The sequence below is a fragment of the Mesoplodon densirostris genome, chromosome 2 (genome assembly GCF_025265405.1).
Source record: "Mesoplodon densirostris isolate mMesDen1 chromosome 2, mMesDen1 primary haplotype, whole genome shotgun sequence".
In the NCBI taxonomy this organism is placed as follows: Eukaryota; Metazoa; Chordata; class Mammalia; order Artiodactyla; family Ziphiidae; genus Mesoplodon; species Mesoplodon densirostris.
In genome coordinates this window covers 38,051,956-38,063,430 of record NC_082662.1, presented here as the reverse complement: position 1 = coordinate 38,063,430, position 11,475 = coordinate 38,051,956, and the positions used below count along the sequence as shown (strand labels likewise).

General features: G+C 46.8%; 1 non-coding gene across 1 annotated transcript; it reads left to right on the top strand.

Annotated features, from left to right (window-relative positions):
- Positions 1–240: 240 nt before the first annotated feature.
- LOC132484835 (U5 spliceosomal RNA) lies at positions 241–356 on the top strand. The gene has a single exon (XR_009531376.1). It is a non-coding gene; the product is annotated as a U5 spliceosomal RNA (small nuclear RNA).
- Positions 357–11,475: the final 11,119 nt, after the last annotated feature.

The window sequence follows — 11,475 nt, the reverse complement described above, 5'->3', positions numbered from 1 at the left end:
CGGGGTTCGTGACCCTGCTTCATTTACATACCCACAGTGCATTGCACTCGGGATCTTGTCTCCCTTCAAAAGCTAGATTCTTCTATTTCTTTTGACTCCCGCTCCCGCTCGAAATCAGGATATTTTCAGAGAATTTTCTGAAATAATGGCAGGACTCACTCGTTGTGTGGGGGTAAATAGTTACCGTTGGTTCCTTGGGACTTCCAGTTAGCCGAGGACTGTGTGAGAGACTATGCTACTATTGTGTGGTTTCTCTTCAACACGCGTAAATCTTTCGCCTTTTACTGAAGATTTTCGTGGAGAGAAATAATTCAGAGTGGCTCAACAATTTTTGGAAGCCTTGTCTTCGCAAGGCTAATAAGTTTGTGCAAAAAGAACGTTTTGTGCTTCGGTGTGTGTCTGCTGTTAGCATTCCACGTGGTGGAAAGAGTGATGCTGTTTCGACTTTGTTGTAGGCCGTTTTTGTGGTGGTGTGTTCGGGTTTGTGTTTCTCCCGGGATTCTTTTCGCTGTGTCGTGTTTTCACCTTGATGGTTGGTTTGTTGGTATTCTCGTGTTGAGAAGCGTCACGTCCCTGTGGTTTCGGAAGCCGACCAAGCGCCTGCAGTCCCAGCAGAGTCAAAGCGAGCTCGGTGTAATATAGGGGTGATCCGTGCTTGCGATTTTGTGGCTGTCATTCGTAGGCAGCTGGACTTGCCGGGGGGAGCAAGGTGTTGTGTCATGTTCCTGTGAGGTTGTCTGCAGGAAGCGAGCCTGTTGTGGACGGTGCAGCTGGTGTTCGCACAGTTGTGTGGTATTGGTCCTGGTTCGAGGAAGGCGGCACCCGGCAGTGGGACGGGGAAGAAAAGAAGCAGGCGTGAGAGAATCGCCCCCCACCCCCCGCTTCCTTAACGCGAGCGCTCCCCCCCCCCCACCCCGCAGCCCAGTTATAAGGAATTCAAATACTCACAGAGCTGGAGAACACACTTTGTTCCTAGGGCTTCGAGTTTTTATGTTTCCACGTTGGAGACCACAAGGCATTAAACTTGAACTGCTTCTTGTGCCTGGCACGGGGCCTGGCACAGAGCAGTCAGTCGTCCAATAGACGGTTGCTAGCTGTAGACTAATCGCTTAACCTGGCTTTGGTTCGGGTCTTGAATTCAAGTTCAGGCTTGGGCACCTCTGTTTGCAAAGGTTTTACAAGGCAGTACGTGAGCACCTCGGGCGCGGCCCTCCCCTCTGGGACTGTGGTTCTAACTGCCGCACTTGTGTAACGTGGCTTTTTAAAACACTTCCAAAAAATTGAAGTATTGTTGGTTGATTTCCGTATGATATGTATTTATATACATACTTTCTGATGAGGTAGTTTAGCCTTAAAACTAGAACTGTTAAAAATAAGAAATCCTAGGAATTCTCTGGCGCTCTAGGAGTTAGGGCTCCACGCTTCCACTGGAGAGGGCGCGGGTTCTATCCCTGGTTGGGGAAATGAAACCCAGCAGGCCGTGCGGTGCGCTCCCCCCCCCAAAAAAGAAGAGGAAACATGCTCAAGATCATCTGAAGTTTCCAGTTTCTAATGTGGATCAAGACAGCAAGTAATTGCTATAAATTTTAACTTTAGAAGTAAGCTTAGGGCTTTCCTGGTGGTGCAGGGGTTAAGAGTCCGCCTGCCATGGCAGGGGACACGGGTTCAAGCGCTGGTCCCGGAATCTCCCCCATGCCATGGAGCAACTAAGCCCGGGTACCGCAACTACTGCGCCTGTATTCTAGAGCCTGCGTGCCACAACCTCTGAGCCCGAGTGACACAAGCACTGAAGCCCACGTGCCTAGAGCCCGTGCTCGGCCACAAGAGAAGCCACCGCAGTGAGAAGCCCGCACAGCGCAACGAAGAGCAGCCCCCGCTCCACGCAACTAGAGAAAGCCCGCGCGCAGCAACGAAGAGCCAACACAGCCCAAAATATGTACAATATTAGACAGTGTTACAATGTTAGACAGACAAAAAAAAGCTTATACTGCATGACAATCAAATGCAATATACAAACCTTAACTGGATCCTGAACAAACACCCCAGAACACACCAAGAAAAGGAAGGCAGGAAGAAAGGAGAAGGTACACTTTTGGTACCCTTGTGGAAATTTTAGTATGTACTCTATTTCACGTGACGCTATTCAGTTAATAATTGTATTTGTTTTCTTGCTGCTGTAACAAATTATCACACGCTTAGTGACTTAAAACAACTTCTGGAGGCCAGGAGTGAAGAATTAAGGTGTTGACAGGGCTGCATTCTTTCTAGAGGCTTCCAGGGAGAATCTGTTCCCTTGCCTTTAGAAAGCTGGCTTCATTCCTTGGCCTGTGACCCCTTCCTTGCGCTCCAAATCTCTTGCTTCTGTCGTGTCATCTCCTAACTCTGGATCCTCCTGCCGTAAAAAGACCCTCGTAATTACCTGGGGCCCACCTAGATAATCCAGGAGAATCTCCCCATCTCAAGATCCTTCATCACACCTGCAAAATCCCTTGTACCATGTGAAGTAACATATCTACAGGTTCCTGGGATTAGGATGTGGATGTATGTGGAGGCGATGACTCACACTACCACAATAATGATCTAGTAATTATGGAGGAGAACGGCCTTATTCTTAGTAGACACGTAATGTGAAATATTTAGTAGTGAAATGTCATGATATCTGAAACTTTCAAATAGCCCAGTAAAGAGAGCGAGAGAAAGAAAATGGGTCACAGGTACTCATTCTTTCAACTTTTTGTAGTTTTGAACTTTTGGAAATGGGAATGTGGGAATGTGAATTGGTACAGCCACTATGGAGAACGGTATGGAGGTTCCTTAAAAAACTACAAATAGAACTACCATATGACCCAGCAATCCCACTACTGGGCATATACCCTGAGAAAACCATAATTCAAAAAGAGACATGTACCAAAATGTTCATAGCAGCCCTATTTACAATAGCCCGGAGATGGAAACAACCTAAGTGTCCATCATCGGATGAATGGATAAAGAAGATGTGGCACATATATACAATGGAATATTACTCAGCCATAAAAAGAAATGAAATTGAGCTATTTGTAATGAGGTGGATGGACCTAGAGTCTGTCATACAGAGTGAAGTAAGTCAGAAAGAGAAAGACAAATACTGTATGCTGACACATATATATGGAATTTAAGGAAAAAAATGTCATCAAGAACATAGGGGTAAGACAGGAATAAAGACACAGACCTACTAGAGCATGGACTTGAGGATATGGGGAGGGGGAAGGGTAAGCTGTGACAAAGTGAAAGAGCGGCATGGACATAGATACACTACCAAACGTAAGGTAGATAGCTAGTGGGAAGCAGCCGCATAGCACAGGGAGATCAGCTCGGTTCTTTGTGACCGCCTGGAGGGGTGGGATAGGGAGGGTGGGAGGGAGACGCAAAAGGGAGGGGATATGGGAACATATGTATATGTATAACTGATTAAATTTGTAAAATAAAAAATAAAAAAAATAAAAAATAAAAAAAAGAAGAATCTAAGTTATAAAAAAAAAAAGTTGGGGGAAAATATATGTATAGTAATAAATTTCATGTAACGTATATTTCTTTTGGATATTTGTATTATACTTAAGATTTCATTTTTATTTATTTATTTTGAAAAGTATTTATTTGGCTGAGCCAGGTCTTAACTGCGGCATGCATGATCTTTAGCTACGGCATGAGAACACTTAGTTGCAGCATGTGGGATCTAGGTCCCTGACCAGGGATCGAACCTGGACCCCCTGCATTGGGAGCGTGGAGTCTTAGCCCCTGGACCACCAGGGAAGTCCCCTAAGATTTCATGTTTTAAAGTTCCATTGTTATTAAAGTGTTATCGTCTTAGACTAGTGGTTTCCAGATTTTTGGATTTTCCAATTATTAAAATTTCCAAAAAATTTCTGGGGTACTGGATGTTAAAATCATGATTCTACAAAAAGGCCATTCCAAGACTAAAAACAGTAAGAGTGACTTGACACCAAAGGACAGGACACGTCTTTCAAACAGGAAATCCATTTGGCTTTATGGAAAACATACCGATATTTCGTTAGCTTTTCTCTCCTCCCTCTGCCCAAATAGAGGAAAGCTGAGGCTCAAAAATCCCAGTTTGGGGTAAATTAGGCTGCCTTTGACCAACAAGATCAGGGCCCGTGATGCCCTCTTGTGGCACCCTGGAGAATTACTGCCATCTGACTTCATGGCCTCTGACTTTGAGGGACAATTCCCTCCCAGTAACTCGGTCGTTCATTCGTATGTGCCAGGCATTGTTCTCAGCATCTGGGACATATCAGTAATGAAAACAAATATCCCTGCCCTACTGGAGCTTACATTCAGGTGGGGAGACAGACAATAAATAAATAACACACAAATAAGTGCTATGGAAAAAACAGCAGTGGTAGGCATTGGGGGTCAGAATATAGGGGTTGGTAGTGTGTGATGTGACTTAAAAAAGGGTAACCGTCCCTGAGAAGATAACTTTGTTTTTTTAAACAATTATTTATTTATTTGGTTGCACCGGGTCTTAGTTGCGGCAGGCGGGCTCCTTACTTGTGGCTCGCCAGTTCCTTAGTTGTGGCGTGCACGTGGGATCTAGTTCCCTAACCAGGGATCGAACCCTGGCCCCCTGTATTGGGAGCACGGTTTCTTACCCACTGCACCACGAGGTAAGTCCTGAGAAGATACCTTTTGTGTAAAGAGTTGAAAGGAGGTCAAGGAGTGAGCCATGCAGACACCTGGGGTGAGGGTTCTAGGAATAGAACCTCTCTCATGTGTTGAGCAGAAAAGTCTGCACAAAAGCCCTAAAGCAGGAGCTTGTTTTGTCACCTTCAAGAACCACACAGCCAATGTGTTTGGAGCCCAGTGAAGAAGAGAGAGAGAGAAGTAGGAGAGAGTTCAGAAGTCATGGGAGACTAGATCACCCTGGAGGCCATAACAGTAAGGGCTTGGGCTTTACTCAGTGAAATGGAGAGCCCTGCAAGGTTCTGAGCAGAGTGACAGAATCTGAAGTTTACAAGGAGCACTCTGGCTGCTGCGTTGACAAAGAGAATGGGGCAGAAAGCGGAGTCAGCTAGAGGAGAGATGATGGTGGCTTGGACCTGAGTATCAGCAATGGAGGTAGTGAGACATAGTTGGATTCTGGATATATTTGGAAGGTAGAGTCAACAGACAGGATGGATCCAGAGGTTAAAGAGAGACATCAAGGAGAACACCACGATTTTGTTCTGAGAGCCAGGAAGGATGAGTTGCCATCAGTTGAGTTGGGGAAGATGGCACAGGACTGGGAGGTCAGTTTTGGACACTGATGAAATATAAATCCATATTCTAAAGCGAGTCAAGGAAAATTTGAACATAAAAGTTTTCCTCTGCCCTTTGGCCTCCTCTCCTCCCTCTACTGTGCATTGCGTATCTGCACCATGCATCGACCAACCTCCCCATCGGCAGAAATACCTGCTCAACTCTAAAAAGCAACATTCTCTTAGTATCAATGAGGTAAGTCCTTAGGAGATAACCTTCCTTCTTGATCTTGTAAGGGGCCCTGATGACCCATGACCCATTACTTGCTTTGTAGGTGTCGATCTGGATTGTGTGAATGTCACTGTGTACGTCATTTAAGGTACAAAGCCCTGGATAACTGTGCTTTGACCTCTCACAGGCAGAACAGTTCTTGGAGCTTTCTGAGAGGCTGTTCCCGGCTTATACGCCACAATTTGGCTCGAATAAAATTTTCCATTGCTTTCTTAGATCAACTGATTAAATTATTCGTCGACAACACAATGACATAGAAATGTTTATCTGGAAATAATAGAACTGTGGGAGCCGTTGCACAGAAGTGGTATTTAAGGCAATGGAATCCCCAGGGTGTAAACGTAGGGATGAGGCTCCAGGTCACAGAGTCCTGCCTCACTCCACCTTGAAGGAAACTGGGTTGAAGAGGAGGAACCAGCGAAAGAGAATGAAAGGAAGCAACCGGAGAGGCAGGAGAAAAACCAGGTCGGTGTGGTGTCCTGGATGGGAGAGCGCAGGGGCCAGCAGGGAGCTGAGGTAAGGCCCGCTCCTCAGGCTGTGCCCTTGAATCTTCTACGACGTTGGTGGTCCTTCCCCTCAGACCAGCTTTTATCCTTGGTGGGCAGAGGCACCCCGACCCATCATCATGACTCTCACTAGATCTCCCTCTGCCCTCCACACACGGACACCAGATAGGTAGCAAGACCGTTTGTTTACTGAACCCTTCCCAGCCAGCTCTCCTTTTCCTCTTCTGGCGGGCAGAACCCCAGCCTCCCACCAAGGGCCAAGAGGAGTCAACCGGAGCTTGGCCCTGGCTCCTTCCTTCTGCCAGGCTTCCCTGCCACACAGCCTCGGCTTCCTGGCTTGGCTTGGAGGCTCTGTTAGTCCTTTGCTTCCACAGCCTCTTTCTGGAAGTGTGTGATGTAGGCCACCTGACCCTGATTACAATGGCCCAAGTAAAAGCTCATGGTGCTGTCGGAGAGGCCACTGAGATACAGCTCTGGGGACAGGGAGATGAGCCTGAGTCTGGGTGCCGCCCGCACCTCTGCCCCAGGCCCCCTCACACCCCACTCACCTTTGGTGACATTGACTTTTTTGGTCGCCAAGATGTCCGCCTGAATGCTGTCTATTTTCACCTCTAAGTCCTCGGCGTTGCCCTGAGGACAGGAGCACGGGGAGCTGGCCTGGATGCCAGGGCAGCCTGGACTTGGAGTTGGGCGTGGGCAGATGGAGGCTGCAGGCTGCGGTCAGGCTCTTAGGCTGACTGGAAGGGCAGGAAAGGGGACGGAAGGGTGCCAGGTGGAGAAGCCCAAGCCAGGGCAGTCCCTCCTGCCGCCGGCGCCCAGGCCGATCTGTGTGTGGGGTGTACCAGGGCAGGGGCCGAGGTGACAAGTGCTATAAAAGGGGTCGGTGGGCTGTGGGAGAGCCTGGGAAGATGGCAGAGGACTGAATATTTTTGTAAAGAGAAAGGAACCCCAGACAGGCAGAGCTGGAAGCGGGCAGGTAATGTGGTGTGATAGGACAGCGGGTGAACACAAGTGCTTGCTGCATGGAAGACAGGGCTTAGAGATGAGCTGTCCCCCCAGCTGCAGAGTCAAGTGCTTTTGGCCCCTCCACGTCTAGCTCATCTGCATACCAGAATGCAGTGTAGACTACGTGAGAAATATTAACAGTATTATCTGTTTGATAAACAAAAATTAATGTTTTATTTTCTTTAAAAGAAATTTTGAAAAATCTATTTATTTATTTATGGCCGTGTTGAGTCTTTGTTAGTGTGCACGGGTACTTTTCTCGAGTCGTGGCGAGCAGGGGGGCTACTCTTTGTTGCAGTGCACGGGCTCCCCCTCGCGGTAGCTTCTCTTGTTGTGGCGCACCGGCTCTAGGTGCGGGTGCTTCAGTAGTTGTGGCATTCGGGCTCAGTAATTGTGGCGCACGGGCTTAGTTGCTCGGTGACATGTGGGATCTTCCCGGACCAGGGCTCGAGCCCGTGTCCCCTGCGTTGGCAGGTGGATTCTTAACCACTACGCCACCAGGGAAGTCCCACCTTTTATTTTCTTGTCAGGAGATTTTACCCAGTAAGAACATGTTTAGGGGTAATTCTCTACAATGGAAGACAGGTTTTTGTTGGTAGGTACAAAGGCACCACAAACGTTGGGGGACCAACGAGTATATGGGAGGATGGGCATGCATGGTACACACATATGCATTTCTCCCCAGTTTAACGAAATCTTTTTTGTCTTGGCAAAGATTTTCGTGGAGAGAAACACTTGAGAATTGGTAGTGGAATCTTTGGAGGTTTTACTTTAAATAAGGGTAAGGATGTGGGTTTTCAAAGACAAATGGCTGATGTGTAGAACTATAAAGCGGTTCGTAGTTAAGAAATAGAAGATACAGCCAACTTGTTGTTTTAGAAAACTGTTCCAAGTTTAAGTTGTAGGCTGGGAACTGCGTTCTCTGATTCCCTGCCCCAATCTGTAAGTGAGGCTCTAGAGAAGTTATATAGCCATCTTACTCGTGAACATAGATGCAAAAATTCTACACAAAATATTGGCAAATTGAGTCTAGCTGTATGTAAAAGGAATAAGGTACCATCTAGCAATGCACATATATAATCTTAATAGAAAGAAAGTTTGAAAAAATTGAATCTCAGTGTGGTAAGAGCTATCTACAAAAGACTATAGCAAAGGTCATACCTAATAGATGAAACCTTGGAAACATTCCCTCTTAGATGAGAAGGCAACCTCCCACACATTCCTCTCCACAAAATCTTTAGTAAAAGGTAAAAGACAAGCGATCTGGGACTTCCCTGGTGGCACAGTGGTTAAGAATCCGCCTGCCAATGTAGGGGACACGGGTTCAAGCCCTGGCCTGGGAAGATCATACATGCCACGGAGCAACTAACCCGTGCGCCACAACTACTGAGCCTGCGTTCTAGAGCCCGCAAGCCACAACTAGTGAGCCCGCGTGCCTCAACTACTGAGCCAGCGCTGCACAACAAGAGAAGCCACTGCAACGAGAAGCCTGCACACCACAACGAAGACCCGATGGCAGCCGAAAAAAAAAAAAAAAGAACAAGTTATGTGAAGAGAGACCAGAGTCCACTTAGCTACATTTGCCACTCTCTCCTTAACTGACTGTAACTCTCCAAGACTGGTGTCTATTCCTGTGCTATGGCCGCTCCTCCAGAAAACCTGTGAAAGGGATTTTTTGAAAAGATGTACTATCTTTTTCTAATCTCTGGAAGAGTTTAAGACTATAAATTTTTCTTGAATGTTTGATAGAATTCTCTGAAGCTTCTGATCTTATGGAAAAAATTAATTACTGATTCATTTTCTTTAATGGTTAGAGGACAGTGTGGGTTTTCTACTTCTCGAGTATGTTTTGGTAAGCTATAGTTTCTTGCTCTTTTCATCTAAATTTTCAAATATATTGGACGAAGTTTTCATAATGTCATTAAAAATCATTTTAATGAATGTACCATCTATAATGATGTCTCCTTTTATAGTCTTCCTATTGATTATATGGGTTTTCTTTTTTTGCATCAGTTCCCTTTTCCCCCAAGTCAAATGGGAGTAACACAGGTGAATGCCTGCTTATGCAATGGATTTTATTACAGAGAGGAACCCTGATTTCAGAGAACCTGAATGTTATATAGCAGTCAGTAAGCATGCCTGCCTTTTGCTCTAAAGGGGAAACTGTCTTTCTTTTCTTGTCTTTTTTTTTTAAATTTATGGACCTTTAGTTAGTTAATTAATTAATTAATTAATTAATTTATGGCTGCATGGGGTCTTCGTTGCTGCACGCGGGCTTTCTCTAGTTGCGGTGAGCGGGGGCTACTCTTCGTTGCGGTGCACGGGCTTCTCATCGTGGTGGCTTCTCTTGTTGCGGAGCACGGGCTCTAGGCGTGCAGGCTTCAGTAGTGGTGACACGCAGGCTCAGTAGTTGTGGCTCGCAGGCTTTACAGCGCAGGCTCAGCAGTTGTGGCACACAGGCTTAATTGCTCCGTGTCATGTGGGATCTTCCCGGACCAGGGATCAAACCTGTGTCCCCTGCTTTGGCAGTCAGATTCTTAACCACTGCGCCACCAGGGAAGTCCAGAAACTATCTTTATTTTCCAAAGCTGCTTGCTAAACAAACACCCTTGAAAAGATAGTCTGGAAGAAAGAACAGTAAGTATTTCATTTACAAGTTATGCAGAAACGTGAAAGACCTGTAGAGAATTGTCTCCTAGGACTGTTTTTCTTTTGCTAGAAGTAATCCTGTGGCAGACACAGTGGCTCTGTTCCTGAATTTAGGGGGAAAGCATTCAGTCTTTCGTTATTAAGTATAATGTTAGCTGTAGATGTTTTTTTCTGTAGATGCTTTTCATCAAGCTGGCGAAGTTCTTCTCTCAGCCTTTCTTTTTCTCCTTCTTCCCCCCCCCACCCCCCCCCCCCCCGTGCCCCTGGCGTGCCACATGGCTTGTGGGATCATAGTTCCCCAACCAGGAATTGAACCCGGGCCCTTGGCAGTGAAAGCGTGGAGTCCTAGCCACTGAAGCGCCAGGGAATTCCCAGGGAAGCTCTTCTCTAGTACTGTTTTTCTGAGATTTTTAAAGTACGAATGAGTTTTGAATTTTGTCACATGCATTTTCTGCAATGATTGATACACAATAATGTGATTTTCCTTCTTTACTCTGCTAATTTGGTAGATAAAATTGGTTGACTTTGGGATGTTGAACCAGCCTTGCATTCCTGGAATGAACCCCGGTTGGTCTCAGCCTGTTCTTCCCAATCACAGAATCAAAGAGTTACTCTCCCATGAGGAAGATCCTCAAGGATGTGTGGTGCCACCTCTTCCAGTGGTTGGTACTCTGGGGGCAGGCCTCTGGGACAGCCCCTTTCCTCTGTGGGCCAACCTGATTCAGAAACAGCTGGCCACTGCTTCGGCACTTTCTCTTTCATCCAGGTCTCCTGGGGTAGCCCTCATAATCCCAACTACACCCTACCCCAACCTCTTATTGCTCAGATATGGTTCTAATCTGGCATCACAGAGCCAGCAACCCTGTGGAGGGAAAGGGACCAGGACACTGAGCCTCCCTGTCTTCACCCAAACGCTCTCCCACCTGGATAAAAATGCAGCCTGGGATGCCTCTGGCCACTTGGCAGCTATAGCCTGGTGCCTGCAATCCCCAAGTCTTTCTCCCTTGTTCTTTTATTGTTTCTTTTTTTTGAATTCTTCCTTTTTCTTGAATTCGTGCTGCTTGGTTTTGGGGTCTGAGTGGTTGGCTCCTCCTCATATCTGACTATAGGGGCCTGGTCAGCTGCAGCACAGCTCTCAGTAGTAGCTGGGCTCTTCCCAGGCACAAGCTGGTGGCACCTTAGTGCCAGGATGCCCTGGAAAAAATGCCAGCCTGTGCCTCAGATAGCTTTTCCTGCAGCAAGAAGTGGCTAGGTGAACATTCAGGGTAAAAATGAATGGATGAGGATATTTTAATGAAATTTCCCTGAGCACCAGTGGCATTCTCTGCCCACATGGGACCAAGCTCTCCAGGAGACAGCTACCTGGTTCTGCGTCTTCACTTGGCACTAAATGCTTGAGCCTTCACTGATTATGTATCTGCTCCTTGATTATGTATGGGGATCCTTGGTAAAAATGAAGATTTATTCACTGAATCACTTTTGTTTTTTTGGCCGTGCCACTCGGCTTGTGGGATCTTAGCTCCCCGACCAGGGATCGAACCTGGGCCGCGGCAGTGAAAGCACCGAGTCCTAACTGCTGGACCGCCAGGGAATCCCCCACTGAATCACTTTAAAATAAATAAATAAATTTATGTATTTCCTTTTATTTTTGGCTGCGTTGGGTCTTTGTTGCTGCGCGCGGGCTTTTCTCTCGTTGCGGCGAGCGGGGGCTACTCTTCGTTGAAGTGCGCGCGCTTCTCATTGGGTGGCTTCTTTTGTTGCAGAGCACGGGCTCTAGGCACGCGGGCTT